Source organism: Aristolochia californica, unplaced genomic scaffold (assembly GCF_029961685.1).
Source record: "Aristolochia californica isolate CCGP_79_NKW_82.1479 unplaced genomic scaffold, dmAriCali1.0.hap1 SCAF_1, whole genome shotgun sequence".
Taxonomy (NCBI): Eukaryota; Viridiplantae; Streptophyta; class Magnoliopsida; order Piperales; family Aristolochiaceae; genus Aristolochia; species Aristolochia californica.
The window spans coordinates 23,242,269-23,266,977 of NW_027181770.1; positions in this window are offsets into that span (position 1 = coordinate 23,242,269).

The following is a 24,709-nucleotide window of genomic DNA, read 5'->3' on the forward strand; positions in this document are numbered from 1 at the left end:
GTGATTTGCATCTTTAACATGTTTCAGGCATGCATATCCGTTTTAAAGCATGTGTGGAAGAAATCTCTTTCTTATAAAATTTGAAGCTGTTAGGGTTAACAACTAGTGGAATTTCCCAAACTTGGACAACAAAACTTTTGTGTTCATTTGTGGTGTGAATAAATTTTCTGTACTTCAATTTGTTATTGTTTTAAAATTTTTCCTTACATAAACTCTAAAATTTTCATTTTGTTGTTGTCTATTTGCGTTTTTAGTTTACGGGATGAAGGGATAGCGAAAACTCAAAGTTTTGATTTAAGAAAAAAGAGTACATCTAAAATGGAAATGCACAATGCACAAATGTAGAGACAGATAATTCCAAAGAGTGTCTATAATTTTTAAGCATTGTAAGCTCTTTTTAGTTTTCATATATCAGGTTCTGCAATCGTCTGGAAAAGAGGGAGGCAGAGGATTTTTAACTGAGTGTTGACTCCCAATGCATAAGTCATTTCTGAGGGTAATATAGCATGTTACGCATGATAAATCACTTCACAATCATCTATGATTGTCTGGTAAGCTTTTTGTAAATGGGCAAAATAATGACTTGTTTGACTCGGGTAAATATTCCACCCCACATTCACTTGTGAATTTAAGGAGCGTTTGTTATTCTCTTTAAAAGGTTTGGATCCATAGGTGATTTGCATCTTTAACATGTTTCAAGCATGCATATTCGTTTTTAAAGCATGTGTGGAAGAAATCTCTTTCTTATAAAATTACAAGTTGTTGGGGTTAACTAGTGGAATTTCCCAGACTTGGACAACAAAACTTTTATCTTCATTTGTGGAGGGTGAATAAATTTTCCTTACTAAAATTTTTTATTGTTTTAAATTTTTTCCATACATAAACCCTAAAATTTTCATTTGGTTGTGGTTTATTTGCCTTTTTGGTTTATGGGATGAAGGGAGAGCAAAAACTCAAAGTTTTGATTTTAGAAAAAAGTGTACATCTAAAATGGAAATACACAATACACAAATGTAGAGAGAGATAATTCCAAAGAGTGTTTGTAATTTTTAGGGATTATAAGCACTTTCTAGTTTTTATATATCAGCTTTTGCAATTGTCGAGAAAAGGGAGAGGCGGGGGATTTTTGTTACGGTCCCTAGCCTTGGATCTAGTAACTCAGTGAGTTGAATATGAATCCAGAACTGTTTGAGAGTTTCTTATGACGTTTTTTTTGTGAAAAGAACTCTCTTATACTTCTCCTTTCACATTAGGATTGAAAAGGATTTTCCTTTTTTCAATTATAGATTCAACCAGCAAGTTAAAGGACTGGTTAAGCACTCAGATATGAAACCCCTCTTTTATGATTCAAGACAAGGGGGTTTTACTTGCTGTAATGACTCAAGACAACCCCTTTCCCTTTAGTGAATTCATTCCCCTTGAAAAGAAGTTTCCTTTTCTTAATTATGAATGAACCCAGCTAGTCAAGGAAGCTCCTTGAGGCCCCAATGTGGAATCCCCTTTCTTATGGCTCACGTTAAGGTAGGGTTTCCATTTTCATGCAGCACTGGTTCCTTACGTAAAAGAGAAACATAAATCTAATCTCAATGCTTGGAATAAGATTAGAAAATACCTCTGGATGTCAACACCCAACCAGCAACAAGAACTCGTCCTCCTTCCTGGGTAGACCCACGTCGAGATCTCTCCTTTTCTGGAATTTTTGTGAAAGAGATGATCTTCTCTTGCAGCTCAGAAGAGAAAGGTAATTCCTCTTCCTTTTCCTTCCAAGATCTCCTCAAAGACTCCCCAATTGATGCAGCAAACCCCCAAGAGAGTTCAAGCCAAGAACCCTAGAATAGGGAGCCTAGAAAGAACCTAAATTACCCTAGTTTATGCTAATTTTGAACTTGCTTTATTTCTCCATCCTTACCCCGTAAATAGGGTAATTAACATCAACATAGGTTAGGGTTATAAAACCCAATTCTACCCCTACCTTTAAGTCTTACTACAAATCAATAAAATTCGAAATTAAAAGCAACATAAATAATAAAATTAAAGTAGATGACTCAGTGTTATTGATTCCATAACATCTGCCCCCCCATGGAGATCGAGCTTGACCTCAATCTCGGAAGCTGGGTAGACCTGGTGGAAGTTGTCAAGCCGCTCCCATTCTGCGTAGTTGTGGCCGATTGCTGCCCAGTAATGGCATGCAGGGAGATCTCCAGTGGTTCTTCCTCAATCATATCCTCTGTCACCTCGATATCCTCTTCTTCAACCTTATCGATCAAAAACAATCTTTTGCATTGATGCCCAACCCGATATGGTTCATCACAGTTGTAACACAAATTCGTAGCCCGCAGTTCCGCCATCCCAGCACTTGTCAATTTTTATGTTTAAGGAGGTGTAGGATGACTAGATCTCGGATCCCTAGTCAAAGTAATACCTGGGTTGTTTCTTGGAGGAATGTGCTCCCCTGACCATGGAGGTCGTCTGTGTTGTGCCTGTTGTCGCAATTCTAATGCACGAGCTATATTCATAGCGCTGGATAAGTCAACAGGTGCATAGAGCTCCACCTCAAGCTTTAACGCCTCAGTTAGTTCTGCTGCAAACAACGCAACTTGTTGATCCACTTGTACCATACTGCTGGCTCGTGCTAATTTTTCCTGGAAAAATTTTTGATTGCTCCACGGCCCCAGTTTGGCGTAATAAAACCAAATCTCCCAAAGGGTTACTATAAGCCGGAGGATCAAAACAGAGAGAGCACAGTCGCTTAAATTCATCCCAATCTACCACCTCGCTATCAACCTCAACTAGCTGGTACCAAAGTTGTGCTTCCCCTATTAAGTGGAAAACAACTACGTTGACTCGGTCATAGGATGGGACTCGCTGATGGGTAAAATTTTTTTTGCATCAATACAACCATATAAAAGGGTCTTCTGACCCATTATAAGTAGGGAATTCCATTTTAGTATACCTTGAAATAGTGCGTCCCCCCTGGTAGAAGTGTCCCCCCGGAATGAGGGGTCCTTGCTGTCTCGAGAAACTCGTGCGCCTCAAAAATTCATCTCCCCCTCTGTTATACGAATGCTCCCCTCCTCTCTGATCAGGAATGAGAGGTACAGTGCCTCCCCCCTGGTTGTGAGGTGTCCCCCTAGAATGAAAGGTCCTTGCTAACCCGAGAAACTCGTGTGTCTAGTAAACTCATCTCCCCCTTTGATCTGCGAATGGTCTCCCGGAATTGGGTTCTTGCCAGTGCTCAAACCAGTCTCCATGCTATCCATCCTTCCTTTCAAAGTTTCCAAACTGAGAGTGAACTTCTCCTCCAATGCAGCAAATTTCTTGCCAGTAGTTAGACCATTCTCCATGCTATCCATCCTTCCCTTCAAGGTCTCCATATCGATATCAATTTTTGAGAACCTCTCTAGGACAGTATCAAATTTTCGTTCAAGCAATTCAAAGTATTCATTGGTGCTTCTCTCTGCCGGGTTACCCTGCTCTGATACCAAGTTGTTATGGTCCCTAGCCATGGATCTAGTAACTCGGTGAGTTGAATATGAATCCAGCACTATTTGAGGGTTTCTTATCACGTTTTTTGTGAAAAGAACTCTCTTATACTTCTCCTTTCACGTTAGGATTGAAAATGATTTTCCTTTTTTCAATTATAGATGCAACCAACAAGTTAAAGGACTGTTTAAGCACTCAGATATGAAACCCCTCTTTTATGATACAAGACAAGAGGGTTTCACTTGTTGTAATGACTCAAGACAACCCCTTTCACTTTAGTGAATTCATTCCTCTTGAAAAGAAGTTTCCTTTTCTTAATTATGAATGAACCCAACTAGTCAAGGAAGCTCCTTGAGGCCCCAATGTGGAATCCCCTTTCTTATGACTCACGTCAAGGTAGGGTTTCCATTTTCATGCAGCACTGGTTCCTTACGTAAAAGAGAAACATAAATCTAATCTCAATGCTTGGAATAAGATTAGAAAATACCTCTGGATGTCAACACCCAACCAGCAACAAGAACTCGTCCTCCTTCCTGGGTAGACCCATGTCAAGATCTCTCCTTTTCTGGAATTTTTGTGAAAGAGATGATCTTCTCTTGCAGCTCAGAAGAGAAAGGTAATTCCTCTTCCTTTTCCTTCCAAGATCTCCTCAAAGACTCCCCAATGGATGCAGCAAACCCCCAAGAGAGTTCAAGCCAAGAACCCTAGAATAGGGAGCCTAGAAAGAACCTAAATTACCCTAGTTTATGCTAATTCCGAACTTGCTTTATTTCTCCATCCTTACCCCTGAAATAGGGTAATTAACATCAACATAGGTTAGGGTTATAAAACCCAATTCTACCCCTACCTTTAAGACTTATTAAAAATATATAAAATTCGAAATTAAAAGCAACATAAATAATAAAAGTAAAGTAGATGACTCAATGTTATTGATTCCATAACAATTTTTAACTGAGTGTTGACTCCCAATCCATAAGTAATTTCTTAGGGTAATATAGCCCGTTACGCATGATAAATCACTTTACAATTATCTATGAACGTTAGGTCAGCTTATTGTAAACGGGCAAAATTATGGGATGTTTGACTCGGGTAAATATCCCACCGCACGTTCACTTGAGAATTTAATAAGCATTTGTTATTCTCTTTAAAAGGTTTTGACCCGTAGTTTATTTGCACCATTAACATTTTTCGAGCTTGCAGATCCATTTTTAAAGCATGCGTGGAAGAAATCTCTTTCTTGTAAAATTCCAAGCTCTTAGGATTGAACTAGTGGAATTTCCCAAACTTGGACACCAAAACTTTTATGTTCATTTGTGGTGTGTGAAGAAATTTTCATTACTTAAATTTTTTATTGTTTAAATTTTTTTCCATACTTAAACTCTAAAATTTTCATTTTGTTGTGATCTATTTGCCTTTTTGGTTTACGGGATCAAGGGAGAGCGGAAATTAAAAGTTTTGATTTAAGAAAAAAGAGTATATCTAAAATGGAAATGCACAATGGACAAATGTTGAGAGAGATAATTCCAAAGAGTGACTTTAATGTTTAGGGATTGTGAGATCTTTTTAGTTTTGATTTATTAGGTTTTGAAATCGTCGGGAAAAGGGGGAGGAAGGGGATTTTTAATAGAGTGTTGACTCCCAATCCATAAGTCATTTCTTAGGGTATTATAGCCCGTTACGCATGAAAAAAAATCACTTTAAAATCATCTATGATCGTTAGGTCAGCTTTTTGTTAATGGGCAAAATAATGGATAGTTTGACTCGGGTAAATATCCCATCGCACGTTCACTTGAGAATTTATTGAGCGTTTGTTATTCACTTAAAAAGGTTTGAAACCATAGTTGATTTCCATCTTTAACATGTTTCAAGCATGCATATGCATTTTTAAAGCGTGTGTGGAACAAATCTCTTTCTTAAAAAATTCCAAGCTGTTGGGGGTTAACTAGTGGTATTTCCCCAACTTGGACAAAAAAACTTTTGTCTTCATTTGTGGTGTGTGAATAAATTTTATTTACTAAAATTTGTTATTTTTTTAAATTTTTTCCATACATACACTCTAAAATTTTCATTTGGTTGTGATCTGTTTGCCTTTTTGGTTTACGGGATGAAGGGAGTGCGAAAACTAAAAGTTTTGATTTAAGAAAAATGTGTACATCTAAAATGGAAATGCATAATGCACAAATTTCGAAAGATATAATTCGAAAGAGTGCCTATAATTTTTAGGGATTGTAAGCTCTTTTTAGTTTTTATATATCAGGTTTTGCATTCGTCGGGAAAAGGGGGAGGCAGGGAATTCTTAACTGAGTGTTGACTCCCAATCCAAAAGGCATTTTTTAGGGTAATATAGCCCATTACGTATGATAAATCACTTTACAATCATCTATGATCGTTAGGTAAGCTTTTAGTATATGGGAAAAATAATGACTGGTTTGACTCAGGTAAATATCCCACCGTAAGTTCACCTAAGACTTTAATGAGCGTTTGTTATTCTCTTTAAATTTTTTGGATCCATAGGTGATTTGCATCTTTAATATGTTTCAAGCATGCATATCCGTTTTTAAAGCATGTGTGGAAGAAATCTCTTTCTTATAAAATTCCAAGCTATTAAGGACGACAACTAGTGGAATTTCCCAAACTTGGACAACAAAACTTCTGTGTTCATTTGTGGTGTGTGAAAAAATTTTGTTTACTTACATTTGTTATTGTTTTAAATTTTTTCCATACTTAAACTCTAAAATTTTCATTTTGTTGTGATTTATTTGCCTTTTTGGTTTACGGCATGAAGGGAGAGTGAAAACTCAAAGTTTTGATTTATGAAAAAAGTGTACATCTAAAATGGAAATGCACAATGCTCAAATGTAGGGAGCGATAATTCCAAAGAGTGTATGTAATTTTTAGGGATTTTAAGCTCTTTTTAATTTTTATATATTTGGTTTTGAAAACGTCGTGAAAAGGGGGGGGGGGGGGGGGGGGGGCGGGGGGGTTTTAACTGACTGTTGACTCCCAATCTATAAATCATTTCTTAGGGTAATATAGCCCGTTATGCATGATTAATCACTTTACAATCGTCTATGATCATTAGGTCAGCTTATTGTAAATGGGCAAAATAATGGCATGTTTGACTCGGGTAAATATCCCACCGCACGTTCACTTGAAAATTTAATGTGTGTTTGTTATTCTCTTTAAAAGGTTTGGATCCGTAGTTGATTTTCACCATTAACATTTTTCAATATTGCATATCGATTTTTAATGCATGCATGGAATAAATCTCTTTCTTATAAAATTCCAAGCTGTTAGGGTTGAACTAGTGGGATTTCCCAAACTTGCACAACAAAACTTTTGTGTTAATTTGTGGTGTGAAAATAAATTTTCTTTACTTACATTTATTATTTTAAAAAAAAAAATTCATACATAAACTCTAAAATTTTCATTTTGTTATGATCTATTTACCTTTTTGGTTTACGGGATGAAGGGAGAGTGAAAACACAAAGTTTTGATTTAAGGAAAAAGAGTATATCTAAAATGGAAATGCACAATGGACAAATATAGAAAGAGATAATTCCCAAGAGTGACTGTATTGTTTAGGGATTGTGAGCTCTTTTTAGTTTTGATTTATTAGGTTTTGCAATCGTCGGGAAAATGGGGAGGCAAGGGATTTTTAACTGAGTGTTGACTCCCAATCCATTAGTCATTTTTTAGGGTAATATAGCCCGTTCCGCATGATAAATCACTTTACAATCATCTATGATCATTAGGTCAGCTTTTTGTATATGGGCAAAATAATGACTGGTTTGACTCAGGTAAATATCCCACTGCATGTTCACTTGAGAATTTAATGAGCGTTTGTTATTCTCTTTAAAAAGTTTGGATCCATAGGTAATTTGGATCTTTAACATGTTTCAAGCATGCATATCCATTTTTAAAGCAAGTGTGGAAGAAATCTCTTTCTTACAAAATTCCAAGCTGTTAGGGTCATCAACTAGTGGAATTTCCCAAACTTGGACGACAAAACTTTTGTGTTCATTTTTGTTGTGTTAATCAATTTTCTTTACTTACATTTGTTATTTTTTTAAATTTTTTTCATTCAAAAACTCTAAAATTTTCATTTTGTTGTGATCCATTTGCCTTTGACGTTTACGACATGAAGGGAGAGCGAAAACTCAAAGTTTTGATTTAAGAAAATAGAGTACATCTAAAATGGAAATGCAAAAGGTAAAACTGTAGAGAGAGATAATTCCAAAGAGTGTCTGTAAATTTTAGGGATTTTGAGCTCTTTTTTGTTTTTATATATCAGGTTTTGCAATCGTCGGGAAAAGGGGGAGGCGGAGGATTTTTAACTGAGTGTTGACTCCCAATCCATAAGTCATTTCTTAGGGTAATATAGCCCGTTATGTATGATAAATCATTTTACAATCATCTATGATCATTAGGTCAGCTTTTTATAAATGGGCAAAATAATAGCTTGTTTGACTCTAGTAAATATCCCACCGCATGTTCACTTGAGAATTTAATGAGCGTTTGTTATTCTCTTTAAAAGGTTTGGATCCATAGGTGATTTGCATCTTTAACATGTTTCAAGCATGCATATCTATTTTTAGAGCATGTGTGGATGAAATCTCTTTCTTATAAAATTCCAAGCTATTAGGGTTGAACAAGTGGAATTTCCCAAACTTGGACAAAAAACATTTTGTGTTCATTTGTGTTGTGTGAAAAATTTTCATTTTTTTTATCTAATTGCCTTTTTTATTTACGGGATGAAGCGAGAACGAAAACTAAAAGTTTTGATTTAAGAAAAAGGTGTACATCAAAAAATGAAATGCACAATGCACAAATGTAGAGAGAGATAGTTCCGTAGAGTGTCTGGAATTTTTAGTAATTGTAAGCTCTTTTTAGTTTTTATATATCAGGTTTTACAATCGTCGGGAAAAGGGGGAGGCGGGGGATTTTTAACTGAGTGTTGACTTCCAATCCTTAAGTCATTTCATAGGGTAATATAGACCGTTACGCATGATAAAGCACTTTACAATCATCAATGATCGTTAGGTCAGTTTTTTGTATATGGGCAAAATAATGCTTTGTTTGACTCAGGTAAATATCTCACCGCATGTTCACTTGAGAATTTAATGAGCGTGGTTTTTCTCTTTAAAAGTTTTGGATCCATAGGTTATTTGCATCTTTAACATGTTTCAAGCATGCATATCCGTTTTTAAAGCATGTGTGGAAGAAATCTCTTTCTTATAAAATTCCAAGCTGTTATGGTTGAACTAGTGGAATTTCCCAAACTTGGACAACAAAACTTTTGTGTTCATTTGTGGTGTGTGAATAAATATTCTTTAATTACATTTGTTATTGTTTGAAATTTTTTCCATGTATAAACTCTAAAATTTTCATTTTGTATGATGTATTTGCCTTTTTCGTTTATGGGATGAAGGGAGAGGGAAAATTCAAAGTCTTGATTTAAGTAAAAAGAGTACATTTAAAATTAAATGCACAATGCACAAATGTAGAGAGAGATAATTCCAAAGAGTGTCTGTAATTTTAAGGGATTGTGAGCACATTTTAGTTTTTATATATTAGGTTTTGCAATCGTCGGGAAAAGGGGGAGGCGGGGGGTTTTTAACTGAGTGTTGACTCTCAATCCATAAGTAATTTCATAGGGTAATATAGCCCGTTACGCATGAGAACTCACTTTACAATCATCTTTGATCGTTTGGTCAGCTTTTTGTAAATGGGCAAAATAATGGCTTGTTTGACTCAAGTAAATGTCCCGCCGCACCATCACGTGAGAATTTAATGCGCGTTTGTTATTCTGTTTAAAAGTTTTAGATCCATAGGTGACTTGCATCTTTAATATGTTTAGGCATGCATATCCGTTTTTCAAGCATGTGTGGAAGAAATCTCTTTCTTATAAAATTCCAAACTATTAGGGTTAACTAGTTGAATTTACCAAACTTGGACAACAAAACTCTTTTCTTCATTTGTGGTGTGTGAATAAATTTTCTTTACTAACATTTGTTATTGTTTAAAATTTTTTCCATACTTAAACTCTAAAATTTTCAGTTGGTTGTGATCTATTTGCCTTTTTTGTTTACGGGATGAAGGAGAGCAAAAACTAAAAGTTTTAATTTTAGAAAAAAATGTACATTTAAAATGGAAATGCACAATGCACAAATGTAGACAGAGATAATTCCAAAGAGTGTCTGTAATTTTTAGAGATTGTAAGCTCTTTTTAGTTTTATATAACAGGTTTTGCAATCGTTGGGAAAAGAGGGAGGCGGGGGATTTTTAACTGAGTGTTGACTCCCAATCCATAAGTCATTTCTTAGGGTAATATAACCCCTTACACATGATAAATGACTTTACAATCATCTATGATCTTTAGATCAGCTTTTTGTAAGTGGGAAAAATAATTGCTTGTTTGACTCGGGTAAATATCCCACCGCACGTTCACTTGAGAATTTAATGAGCGTTTGTTACTCTCTTTAAAAGGTTTAGATCCATAGGTGATTTGAATCTTTAACATGTTTCAAGCATGCATATCCATTTTTAAAGTATGTGTGGATGAAATCTCTTTCTTTTAAAATTCCAAGCTATTTGGGTTGAACTAGTGGAATTTCCCAAACATGGACAACAAAACTTTTGTGTTCATTAGTGGTGTGTGAATAAAGTTTCTTTACTTACATTTGTTATTGTTTTAAATTTTTTTCCATACATAAACTCTAAAATTTTTATTTTTTTGTGATCTATTGGCCTTTTTGGTTTACGGGATAAAGGGAGAGCGAAAACTCAAAGTTTTGATTTAAGAAAAAAGTGTACATCGAAAATTAAAATGCACAATGCACAAATATAGAGAGAGATAATTCCAAATAGTGTCTGTAATTTTTAGGGATTGTAAGCTCTTTGTAGTTTTTATATATATGGTTTTGCAATCGTCCGAAAAAGGGGGAGGCGGGGGATTTTTAACTGAGTCATGACTCCCAATCCATATGACATTTTCTTCGGGTAATATAGCCCGTTACGCATGATAAATCATTTTACAATCATCTATGATCGTCAGGTGAGCTTTTTGTAAATCGGCAAAATAATGGCTTGTTTGACTTTAGTAAATATCCCATCACACGTTCACTTCTGAATTTAATGAGCGTTTGTTACTCTTTTTACAAGGTTTAAATCCATAGGTGATTTTCATCTTTAACATGTTTCAATCATGTATATCCATTTTTAAAGCATGTGTGGATGAAATCTTTTTCTTATAAAATTCCAAGTTGTTAGGGTTGAACTAGTGGAATTTCCCAAACTTGGACAACAAAACATTTGTGTTCATTTGGGGTGTTTGAATAAATTTTTTTTTCTTACATTTGTTATAGTTTTAAATTTTTTCCATACATAAACTCTAAAATTTTCATTTTGTTGTGATCTATTTGCCTTTTTGGTTTACGGGATGAAGGGAGAGCGAAAACTCAAGGTTTTAATTTAAGAAAAAAGTGTACATCTAAAATGCAAATGCACAATGCAAAAATATAGAGAGAGATAATTCCAAAGAGTGTCTGTAATTTTTAGGGATTGTAAGTTCTTTTTAGGTTTTATATATCAGGTTTTGCAATCGTCAGGAAAAGAGGGAGGTGGGGGATTTTTAAATGAGTGTTGACTCCCAATCCATATGCCATTTCTTCGGGTAATATAGCCAGTTACGCATGATAAATCACTTTACAATCATCTATGATCGTCAGGTCAACTTTTTGTATTTGGGTAAAATAATGGCTTGTTTGACTCGGGTAAATATCCCACCACACGTTCTTTTGATAATTTAATGAGCTTTTTTTATTGTCTTTAAAAGGTTTGGATCCATAGGTGATTTGCATCTTTAACATGTTTCAAGCATGCATATCTTTTTTTAAAGCATGTATGGAAGAAATCTCTTTCTAATAAAATTCCAAGCTGTTAGGGTCAACAACTTGTGGAATTTCCCAAACCTGGACAACAAAACTTTTGTGTTAATTTGTGGTGTGTGAATGAATTATCTTTACTTACATTAGTTATTGTTCTAAATTTTTTCCATATATAAACTCTAAAAGTTTCATTTCGTTGTGATCTATTTGCCTTTTAGACGGCATGAAGGGTGAGCGAAAACTCAAAGTTTTGATTTAACAAAAAAGTGTAGATCTAAAATTGAAATGCACAATGGTCAAATGTAGAGGGAGATAATTCAAAAGAGTGTCTGTAATTTTTAGGGATTGTAAGCTCTTTTTAGTTTTTATTATCTGGTTTTGCTATCGTCGGGAAAAGGGGGAGGCGGGGGAGTTTTAACTGAGTGTTGACTCCAAATCCATAAGTCGTTTCTTAGGGTAATATAGCACGTTACACATGATAAATCACTTTACAATCTTCTATGATCGTTAGGTCAGATTTTTCTATATGGGCAAATAATTGCTTGTTTAACTCGGGCAAATATCTCACTGCACGTTCACTTGAGAATATAATGTGCGTTTGTTATTCTCTTTAAAAGGTTTGGATCCATAGGTTATTTGCATCTTTAACATGTTTCAAGCATGCATATCCATTTTTAAAGTATGTGTGGAAGTAATCTCTTTCTTATAAAATTCCAAGCAGTTAGGTTTGAACTAGTGGAATTTCCCAAACTTGGACAACAAAAGTTTTGAGTTCATTTGTGGTGTGTGAATTAATTTTTTTTACTTACATTTGTTATTCTTTTAAATTTTTTCCATAAATAAACTCTAAAATTTTTATTTTGTTGTGATCAATTTGCCTTTTTGGTTCACGGCATGAAGGGAGAGTGAAAAGTCAAAGTTTTGATTTAAGGAAAAAGTGTACATCTAAAATGAAAATGCACAATGCACAAATGTAGAGGGAGATAATTCAAATGAGTGTCTATAATTTTTAGGGATTGTAAGCTCTTTTTAATTTTTATATATCTGGTTTTGCGATCATGGGGAAAAGGGGGAGTCGGGGGATTTTTAACTGAGTGTTGACTTCCAATCCATAAGTCATTTCTTAGGGTAATATAGCACGTTACGCTTGATAAATCACTTTTCAATCATCTATGATCGTTAGGTCAGCTTTTTGTAAATGGGAAAAATAATGGCTTGTTTGACTCGGGTAAATATCCCACCGCATGTTCACTTGAGAATTTATTGAGCATTTGTTATTATCTTTAAAAGGTTTGGATCCATAGGTGATTTGCATCTTTAACATGTTTCAAGCATGCATATTTATTTTTAAAGCATGTGTGGATGAAATCTCTTTCTTATAAAATTCCAAGCAGTTAGGGTTGAACTAGTGGAATTTCCTAAACTAGGACAATAAAACTTTTGTGTTCATTTGCGGTGTGTGAATAAATTTTCTTTACTTACTTTTGTTTTTGTTTTAAATTTTTTCTATACATAAACTCTAAAATTTTCATTTTGTTGTGATCTATTTGACTTTTTGGATGACGGGATGAAGGAAGAGCGAAATCTCAAAGTTTTGATTTAAGAAAACAGTGTATATCTAAAATGGAAATGCACAATGCACAAATATAGAGAGAGATAATTCCAAAGATGCCTGTAATTTTTAGGGATTGTAAGCTCTTTTTAGTTTTTATATATAAGGTTTTGCAATCGTCGAGAAAAGGGGGAGGCGGGGGATTTTTAACTGAGTGTTGACTCCCAATCCATATGACATTTCTTTGGGTAATATAGCCCATTACGTATGATAAATCACTTTACAATCATCTATTATCGTCAGGTCAGCTTTTTGTATATGGGTAAAATAATGGCTTGCTTGACTCGTGTAGATATCCCACCGCATGTTCACTTGAGAATTTAATGAGCGTTTGTCATTCTCTTTAAAAGATTTGGATCCATAGGTGATTTTCATCTTTAACATGTTTCAAGCATGCATATCCATTTTTAAAGCATGTGTGGAAGAAATCTCTTTCTTATAAATTTCCAAGTTGTTAGGGTCAACAACTAGTGGAATTTCCCACACTTGGACCACAAAACTTTTGTGTTCATTTGTGGTGTGTGAATAAATTATCTTTACTTACATTTGTTATTGTTTTAAATTTTTTTCATACACAAACTCTAAAATTTTCATTTTGTTGTGATTTATTTGCCTTTTTGGTTTACGGCATGAAGAGAGAGCGAAAACTTAAAGTTTTGATTTAAGAAAAAAGTGTACATCTAAAATGGAAATGCACAATGCACAAATGTAGAGAGATATAATTCATAAGAGTGTCTGTAATTTTTACGGATTGTAAGCTCTTTTTTGTTTTCATATATCCGGTTTTGCAATCGTTTTGAAAAGGGGGAGGTGGGGGATTTTTAACTGAGTGTTGACTCCCAATCCATAAGTAATTTCTTAGGGTAATATAACCCGTTGCTCATGATAAATCACTTTAAAATCATCTATGATCGTTAGGTCAGCTTTTTGTGAATGGGCAAAATAATGGCTTGTTTGACTCGAGTAAATATGCCACCGTACGTTCACTTGAGAATTTAATGAGCATTTGTTATTCTCTTTAAAAGGTTTGGATCCATAGGTGATTTGAATCTTTTACCTGTTTCAAGCATGCATATCCATTTTTAAAGCATGTGTGGATGAAATCTCTTTCTTATAAAATTCCAAGCTGTTAGGGTTGAACTAGTGGAATTTCCAAAACTTGGACAACAAAACTTTTGTGTTCATTTGTGGTGTGTGAATAAGTTTTTTTACTTACATTTGTTATTGTTTTAAATTTTTTCCATACATAAACTCTAAAATTTTGATTTTTTGTGATCTATTTGCATTTTTGGTTTAACGGATGAAGGTAGAGCGAAAACTCAAAGTTTTGATTTAAGAAAAAAGAGTACATCTAAAATGGAAATGTACAATGCACAAATGTAGATACACATAATTCCAAAGAGTGTCTGATATTTTTAGGGATTGTGAGCTCTCTTAAGTTTTTGTAAAATCAAGTTTTGTAATCGTTGGGAAAAGGGGGATTTGGGGGAGGTTTATAACTAAGTGTTGACTCTGAATCCATAAGTCATTTCATAGGGTAATATAGCCCGTTACACTTGATAAATCACTTTACAATCATCTATGATCATTAGGTCAGCTTTTTGTAAATGGGCAAAAAAATGGCTTGTTTGACTCAGGTAAATATCCCACAGCACGTTCACTTGAGAATTTAATGATTGTTTGTTATTCTCTTTAAAAGGTTTGGATCCATAGGTGATTTGCATCTTTGACATTTTCAAAGCATGCATATCCATTTTTAAAGCATGTGTGGAAGAAATCTCTTTCTTTAAAAGTCCAAGTTGTTAGGATTGAACTAGTCGTATTTCCCAAACTTGGACAACAAAATATTTTTGTTCATTTGTGTTGCGTGAATAAATTTTCTTTACTTACATTTGTTATTGTTTTAAATTTTTTCCATACATAATCTCTAAAATTTTCATTTCGTTGGGATCTTTTTGCCTTTTTGGTTTACGGGATGAAGGCAGAGCCAAAACTCAAAGTTTTGATTTAAGAAAAAAGAGTAGATCAAAAATGGAAATGCACAATGCACAAATGTAGAGAGAGATAATTCCAAAGAGTGTCTATAATTTTAAGGGATTGTGAGCACTTTTTAGTTTTTATATATTAGGTTTTGCAATCGTCGGGAAAAGAGGGAGGCGGGGGATTTTTAACTGAGTGTTGACTCCCAATCCATAAGTCATTTCTTAGGGTAATATAGCCCGTTATGCATGATAAATGACTTTACAATCATCTTTGATCGTTAGGTTAGCTTTTTGCAAGTGGGAAAAATAATGGCTTGTTTGACTAGGGTAAATATCCCACCGCACGTTCACTTGTGAATTTAATGAGCGCTTGTTACTCTGTTTAAAAGGTTTAGATCCATAGGTGATTTGAATCTTTAACATGTTTCAAGCATGCATATCAATTTTAACGCATGTGTGGATGAAATCTCTTTCTTATAAAATTCCAAGCTATTAGGGTTGAACTAGTGGAATTTCCAAAACATGGACAACAAAACTTTTGTGTTCATTTGTGGTGTGTGAATAAAGTTTCTTTACTTACATTTTCTATTGTTTTAAATTTTTTTCCATACATAAACTCTAAAATTTTCATTTTTTTGTGATCTATTTTCCTTTTTGGTTTACAGGATGAAGGGAGAGCGAAAACTCAAAGTTTTAATTTAAGAAAAAAGTGTACATCTAAAATTAAAATGCACAATGCACAAATATAGAGAGAGATAATTCCAAAGAGTGTCTGTAATTTTTAGGGATTGTAAGTTCTTTATAGTGTTTATATATCAGGTTTTGCAATCGTCAGCAAAAGGGGAAAGCGGGGCATTTTTAACTGAGTGTTGACTCCCAATCCATATGACATTTCTTTGGGTAATATAGCACGTTATGCATGATAAATCACTTTCCAATCATCTATGATCGTCAGGTCAGCTTTTTGCATATGGGTAAAATAATGGCTTGTTTGACTCGGGTAAATATCCCACCACACGTTCATTTGAGAATTTATTGGCGTTTTTTATTCAGTTTAAAAGGTTTGGATCCATAGGCGATTTGTATCTTTAACATGTTGCAAGCATGCATATCCGTTTTTAAAGCATGTGTAGAAGAAATCTCTTTCTTATAAAATTCCAAGTTGTTAGGGTCAACAACTAGTGGAATTTCCCAAATTTGGACAAGAAAACTTTTGTGTTCATTTGTGGTGTGTGAATAAATTATCTTTACTTACATTAGTTATTGTTTTAAATTTTTACCTTACATAAACTCTAAAAGTTTCAATTTGTTGTGATCTATTTGCCTTTTTGGTTTACGACATAAAGGGAGAGCGAAAACTCAAAGTTTTGATTTAAGAAAAAAGTGTCCATCTGAAATTGAAATGCACAATGGACAAATGTAGAGGTAGATAATTCAAAAGAGTGTCTATAATTTTTAGGGATTGTAAGCTATCTTTAGTTTTTATTATCTGGTTTAGAAATCGTTGGGAAAAGGGGGAGGCGGGGGAGTTTTACCTGAGTGTTGACTCCAAATCCATAAGTCATTTTTTAGGGTAATATTGCACGCTACGCATGATAAATCACTTTACAATCATCTGTGATAGTTTGGTATGCTTTTTGTAAATGGGAAAAATAATGGCTTGTTTGACTCGGGTAAATATCCCACCGCACGTTCACTTCAGAATTTAATGAGCGTTTGTTATTCTCTTTAAAAGGTTTGAATCCATAGGTGATTTTCATCTTTAACATGTTTCAAGCATGCATATCCATTTTTAAAGCATGTGTGGATGAAATCTCTTTCTTATAAAATTCCAAACTTTTATGGTTGAACTAGTGGAATTTCCAAAACTTGGACAACAAAACTTTTGTGTTCATTTGTGGTGTCTGAATAAATTTTCTTTACTTACATTTGTTATTCTTTTAAATTTTTTCCATACATAAACTCTAAAATTTTTATTTTGTTGTGATCTATTTGTCTTTTTGGTTTACGGGATGAAGGGAGAGCGAAAAACTCAAAGTTTTGATTTCAGAAAAAAGTGTACATCTAAAATTAAAATGCACAATGCACAAATATAGAGAGGGATAATTTCAAAGAGTGTCTGTAATTTTTAGGGATTGTAAGCTCTTTTTAGTTTTTATATATCAGGTTTTTCAATCATCGGGAAAAGGTGGAGGCGAGGGATTTTAACTGAGTGCTGACTCCCTATCCATATGAGATTTCTTAGGGTAATATAGCCCGTTACACATGATAAATCACTTTACAATAATCTATGATCGTCAGGTAAGCTTTTTGTATATGGGCAAAATATTGGCCTGTTTGACTCGGCAAATATCCCACCGCACGTTCACTTGAAAATTTAATGAGCATTTGTTATTCAGTTTAAAAGGTTCGGATCCATAGGTGATTTGCATCTTTAACATGTTTAAAGCATGCATATCCATTTTTAAAGCATGTGTGGATGAAATCTCTTTCTTATAAAATTCTAAGCTGTTAGGGTTGAACTAGTGGAATTTCCCAAACTTGGACAACAAAACTTTTGTGTTCATTTGTGGTGTGTGAAAAAACAAATTTTAATTACATTTGTTATTTTTTATAATTTTTCCATACATAATCTCTAAAATTTTCATTTTGTTGTGATCTATTTGCATTTTTGGTTTACGGGATGAAGGGAGAGCGAAAACTAAAAGTTTTTATTTAAGAAAAAAGAGTACATATAAAATGTAAATGCACAATGAACAAATGTAGAGAGAGATAATTCCAAAGAGTGTCTATAATTTTTAAGGATTGTGAGTTCTTTTTAGTTTTTATATCAGGTCTTGCAATCGTCGAGAAAAGGGGAAGGCGGGGGATTTTTAACTGAGTGTTGATTCCCAATTCATATGTCATTTCTTAGGGTAATATACCCCGTTACGCATGATAAATCACTTTACAATCATCTATGATTGTTAGGTTAACTTTTTGTAAATGGGCCAAATTATGGCTTGTTTTACTTGGGTAAATACCTACCGCACATACACTTGAGAATTTATTGAGCGTTTTTTATTCTCTTTAAAAGGTTTTGATCTAAAGGTCATTTTCATATTTAACATGTTTCAAGCATTCATGTCCCTTTTTAAAGCATGTGTGGAAAAAATCTCTTTTTTATCAAATTCCAAGCTCTTAGGGTCAACATCTTGTGGAATTTCCCAAACTTGCACAACAAAGCTTTTGTGTTCATTTGTGGGGTGTGAAAAAATTTCTTTACTGACATTTGTTATTGTTTGAAATTTTTTCCCTACATAAACTCTGAAATTTTCAAAGTTTTGATTGAAGAAAAAAGAGTACATCTAAAATGGAAATGAAAAATGCACAAATGTAGAGAGAGATAATTCTGAAGAGTGTTTGTAATTTTTGGGGATTGTAAACTCTTTTTTGTTTTTATATATCAGGTTTTGCAATCGTCTGGAAAAGGGGGAAGCGGGGGATTTTTAACTGAGTGTTGACTCCCAATCCATAAGTCATTTCTTAGGGTAATATAGCCCGTTACGCATGATAAATCACTTTACAATCATCTATGATCGTTAGGTTAGCTTTTTGTATATGGGCAAAATAATGGTTGTTTGACTCGGGTAAATATCCCACCGGACGTGCACTTAAAAGTTTAATGAGCATTAGTTATTTCCTTTAAATGGTTTGGATCCATAGGTGATTTGCATCTTTAACATGTTTCAAGCATGCATATCCATTTTTAAAGCATGTGTGGAAGAAATCTCTTTCGTATAAAATTCCAAGCTCTTAGGGTTGAACTAGTTGAATTTCCAAAACTTGGACAACAAAACTTGTGTGTTCATTTGTGGTGTGAGAGTAAATTTTCTTTACTTAAAGTTTTTATTGTTTTAAATTTGTTCCATACATAAACACTAAATTTTTAATTTTGTTGCGATCTATTTGCCTTTTTTTTTTTTACGGGATGAAGGGAGAGCGAAAACTCAAAATTTTGATTTAAGAAAAAAGAGTACATCTAAAATGGAAATGCACAATACACAAATGAAGAGAGATATAATTCCAAAGAGTGTATGTAATTTTTAGGGATTGTAAGTTCTTTTTATTTTTTTATATATTAGGTTTTGCGAACTTCAGGAACAGGGGGAGGCGAGTCTTTACTCCCAATCTATAAGTCATTTCGTAGGGTAATATAGCCCATTAGGCATGATAAATCACTTTACAATCATCTATGATCATTAGGTCATCTTTTTGTTGATGGGCAAAATAATAGCTTGTTTGACTCGAGAAAATATTCCACCACATGTTCACTTGAGATTTTAATGAGCGTTTGTTATTCTCTTAAAAAGGTTTGGATCCGTAGGTGATTTGCATCTTTAACATGTTTCAAACATGCATATACATTTTTAAAGCATGTGTGGAAGAAATCTCATACTTATAAAATTCCAAGCTTTTAGGGTCAACAACTAGTGGAATTTCCCAAACTTGGACAACAAAACTTTTGTGTTCAATTGTGGTGTGTGAATAAATTTTCTTTACTAACATTTGTTATTGTTTTAAATTTTTTCCATACATAAAATTTAAATTTTTTATTTTGTTGAGATCTATTTGCCTTTTTGGTTTACGAGATGAAGGGAGAGCGAATACTCAAAGTTTTGATTTATGAAAAAAGAGTACATCTAAAATGGAAATGCACAATGCAAAAATGTAGAAGTAGATAATTCCAAAGAGTGTCAGTAATTTTTATGGGTTGTAAGCTCTTTTTAGTTTTTATATATCAGGTTGAGCAATCATCGGGCAAAGGGGGCGGCGGGGGATTTTTAACTGAGTGTTGACTCCCAATCCATAAGTCATTTCTAGGGGTAATCTAGCCCGTTATGGATGATAAATCACATTACAATCATCTATGATCGTTAGGTCAACTTTTTTTAAATGGGCAAAATAATGGCTTGTTTGACTCGTGTAAATATCCCACCACATGTTCACTTGAGAATTTAATGAGCGTTTGTTAATCTCTTTAAAAGGTTTGGATCTATAGGTGATTTGCATCTTTAACATGTTTCAAGCATGCATATCCACTTTTAAAGCATGTCTGGAAGAAATCTCTTACTAATAAAAATCCAAGCTGTTAGGGGTTAACTAGTGGATTTCCCAAACTTGGACAACAAAACTTTTGTCATCATTTGTGGTGTGTGAATAAATTTTCTTTACTAACATTTGTTATTGTTTTAAATTTTTTCCATACATAAACTCTAAAATTTTCATTTGGTTGTGAGCTATTTGCCTTTTTGGTTAACAATATGAAGGGAGACCGAAAACTCAAAGTTTTTATTTAAGAAAAAAAATAGTCTAAAATGGAAATGCATCATGTAAAAATTTAGAGAGACATAATTCCAAAGAGTGTCTATAATTTTTTGGGATTGTAAGTTCTTTTTAGTTTTTATATATTAGGTTTTGCAATCGTCAAGAAAAGGGGGAAGCAGGGGATTTTTAACTGAGTGTTGACTCCCAATCCATAAGTCATTTCTTAGGATATTATAGCCCTTTATGCATGATAAATCACTTTACAATCATCTATGATCGTTTGGTCAGGTTTTTGTAAATGAGAAAAATATTTGCTTGTTTGACTAAGGTAAATATTCCACCGCATGTTCACTTGAGAATTTAATGAGCGTTTTTTATTCTCTTTAAAAGGTTTGGATCCGTAGTTGATTTGCCTCTTCAACATGTTTCAAGCATGCATAACTATTTTTAAAGCATGTGTGGAAGAAATCTCTTTCTTATAAAATTCCAAGCTTTCAGGGTTGAACTAGCAGAATTTCCCAAACTTGGACAACAAAACTTTTGTGTTCATTTGAGGTGTATGTAAAAATTTTCTTTACTTACATTTGTTATTGTTTTAAATTTTTTACATACATAAACTCTAAAATTTTCATTTTGTTGTGATCTATTTGCATTTTTGGTTTACCGGAGGAAGGGAGAGCGAAAACTCAAAGTTTTGTTTTAAGAAAAAAGAGTACATCTAAAATGGAAATGCACAATGCACAAATGTTGAAATATATAATTCCAAAGAGTGTCAGTAATTTTTAGGGATTTTAAGCTCTTTTTATTTTTTTATATATCAGGTTTTGCAATCGTTGGGAAAAGGAGGAGGCCGGGGATTTTTAACTGAGTGTTGACTCCCAATCCATAAGTCATTTCTTAGGGTAATCTTGCCCGTTACGCATGATAAATCACTTTACAATCATCTATGATCATTAGGTAAGCTTTTTGTCAATGGGCAAAATAATGGCTTGTTTGACTCGGGTAAATATCTCACCGCACGTTCACTTGACAATTTAATGAGCGTTTGTTATTCTCTTTAAAAGGTTTGGATCCATAGGTGATTTGTATCTTTAACATGTTTAAAGCATGCGTATCCATTTTTAAAGCATGTGTGGACGAAATCTCTTTCTAAGAAAACTTCAAGTTGTTATCGGTTAATTAGTAGAATTTCCAAACTTTGGACAACAAAACTTTTGTCTTGTTTTGTGGAGTGCGAGTAAATTTTCTTTACTAACATTTGTTATTGTTTTAAATTTTTGCCATACATAAAATCTAAAATTTTCATTTTGTTGTGATCTATTTTCTTTTTTGGTTTACGGCATGAAGGGAGAGCAAAAACTCAAAGTTTTGATTTAAGAAAAAAGAGTACATATAAAATGCAAATGCACAATGCACAAATGTAGAGAGTATCTATAATTTTTAAGGATTGTAAGCTCTTTTTATTTTTTATATATCAGGTTTTGCAATCGTCGGGAAAAGGAGGAGGCGGGGGATTTTTAACTGAGTGTTGACTCCCTATCCATAAGTCATTTCTTAGGGTAATAAAGCCGTTACGTATGATAAATCACTTTACAATCATCTATGATCGTTAGGTCAGATTTTTTTAAATGGGCAAAATAATGGCTTGTTTGACACGGGTAAATATTCCACCACCCGTTCACTTGAGAATTTAATGAGCGTTTGTTATTCTCTTTAAAAGGTTTGGATCCATAGGTGATTTGCATGTTGAACATGTTTCAAGCATGCATATCCATTTTTAAAGCATGTGTGGAAGTAATCTCTTTCTTATTAAATTCCAAGCAGTTAGGTTTGAACTAGTGAAATTTCCCAAACTTGGACAACAAAAAATTTGAGTTCATTTGTGGTGTGTCAATTAATTTTTGTAATTACATTTGTTTTTTTTTAATTTTTTCCAATCTTAAACTCTAAAATTTTCATTTTGTTCTGATCTATTTGCCTTTTTGGTTTGCGGGATGAAGGAAGAGCGAGAACTCAAAATTTTTATTTAAGAAAAAAGAGTACATCTAAAATGGAAATGCACAATGCACAAATGTAGAGAGATATAATTCAAAAGAGTCTCTGTAATTTTTAGGGACTGTGAGCTCTTTCTAGTTTTTGTATATCAGGTTTTGTAATCGTCGAGAACAGGGGGAGGCAAGGAATTTTTAACTGAGTGTTGACTCCCGATCCATAAGTCATTTCCTAGGGTAATATAGCCCGTTACGCATGATAAATAACTTTTCCATCATCTATGATCGTTAGGTCAACTTTTTGTAAATGGGCAAAATAATGGCTTGTTTGACTGGGGTAAATATCCCACCAGTGGTTCACTTGAAAATTTAATGAGCGTTTGTTATTATCTTTAAAAGGTTTGGATCGGTAGGTTATTTGCATCTTTAACATGTTTTAAGAATGCATATCCTTTTTTAAAGAATGTGTGGAAGAAATCTCTTTCTTATAAAATTCCAAGCTGTTATGGTCAACAACTAGTGGAATTTTCAAAACTTGGACAACAAAATTTTGTGTTCATTTGTGGTGTGTGAATAAATTTTCTATACTGACATTTGTTATTGTTTTAAATTTTTTTGATACATAAACTCCAAAATTTTCATTTTGTTGTGATCTATTTGCCTTTTTGGTTTACGGGATGAAGGGGGAGCAAAAACTCAAAGTTTTGATTGAAGAAAAAAGAGTACATCTAAAATGGAAATGCATAATGCACAAATGAAGAGAGAGATAATACCAGAGAGTGTCTATAATTTTTTGGGATTGTAAGCTCTTTTTAGTTTTTATATATTAGGTTTTGCAATCATCGGGAAAAGGGGGAGGTGGGGGATTTTTAACTGAGTGTTGACTCCCAATCCATAAGTCATTTCTTAGGGTAGTATAATCCATTACGCATAATAAATCACTTTACAATCATCTATGATCGTTAGGTCTGCTTTTTGTAAATTGGTAAAATAATGGTTGTATGACTCGGGTAAATATCCCACAGCATGTTCACTTGAGAATTTAATGAGCGTTTGTTATTCTCATTAAAAGGTTTGGATGCATAGGTGATTTTCATCTTTAACATGTTTCAAGCTTGCATATTCATTTTCAAAGCATGTGGGGATGAAATCTCTTTCTTATAAAATTCCAAGCTGTGACGGTTGCACTAATGGAATTTCCTAAACTTGGACAACAAAACTTTTGTGTTCATTTGTGGTGTATGAATAAATTTTTTTTACTTCCATTTGTTAGTGCTTTAAAATTTTTCCATTCAACAACTCTAAAATTTTTATTTTGTTGTGATCTATTTGCCATTTTTGTTTATGGGATAAAGGGAGAGCGAACACTCAATGTTTTGATTTAAGAAAAAAGAGTACATCTATAGTGAAAATGCACAATGCACAAATGTAGAGAGAGATAATTCAGAAGAGTGTCTGTAATTGTTAGTGATTGTGAGCTCTTTGTATGTTTTTATATATTAGGTTCTGCAACCATTGGGAAAAGGGGGAGGTGGAGAATTTTTAACTGAGTGTTAACTTCCATTTGTTTCTTGATAAATCACTTTACAATCGTCTATGATCATTAAGACAACTTTTTGTAAATGGGCAAAATAATGGCTTGTTTGACTCAAGTAAATATTCCACCCCAAGTTCACTTGAGAATTGAATGAGTGTATGTTATTCTCTTAAAAAGTTTGGATCCGTAGGTGATATGCATCTTTCACATGTTTCAAGCATGCATATTCATTTTTAAAGCATATATGGAAGAAATCTCTGTCTTATAAAATTCCAATCTGTTAGGGACAACAACTGGTGGAATTTCCCACTTGGACAACATAACTTTTGTGTTGATTTGTGGTGTGTGAATAAATTTTCTTTACTAAAATTTGTTATTCTTTTAAATATTCTCCTTACATAAACATTAAATTTTTTTATTTTGTTGTAATTTATATGACTTTTTGGTTTACGAGATGAAGGGAGAGTCAATACTCAAAGTTTTGATTTAAGAAAAAAGAGTACATCTAAAATGGAAATGCACAATGCGCAAAAGCAGAGAGAGATAATTCCAAAGTGTGTCTGTAATTTTTAAGGATTGTATGCTCTTTTTTGTTTTTATATATCAGGTTGTGCAATCATCGGGAAAAGGGAGAGGCGGGGGATTTTGAACTGAGTGTTGACTCCCAATCCATAAGTCATTTCTTAGGGTAATCTTGCCCGTTATGCATGATAAATCACTTTACAATCATCTATGATCATTAGGTCAACTTTCTTGTAAATGGGCAAAATAATGGCTTATTTGACTTGAGTAAATATCCCACCGCACGTTCACTTGAGAATTTAATGAGCGTTTGTTATTCTCTAGAAAAGGTTTGGATCCATAGGTGATTTACATCTTTAACATGTTTCAAGCATGCATATCCAATT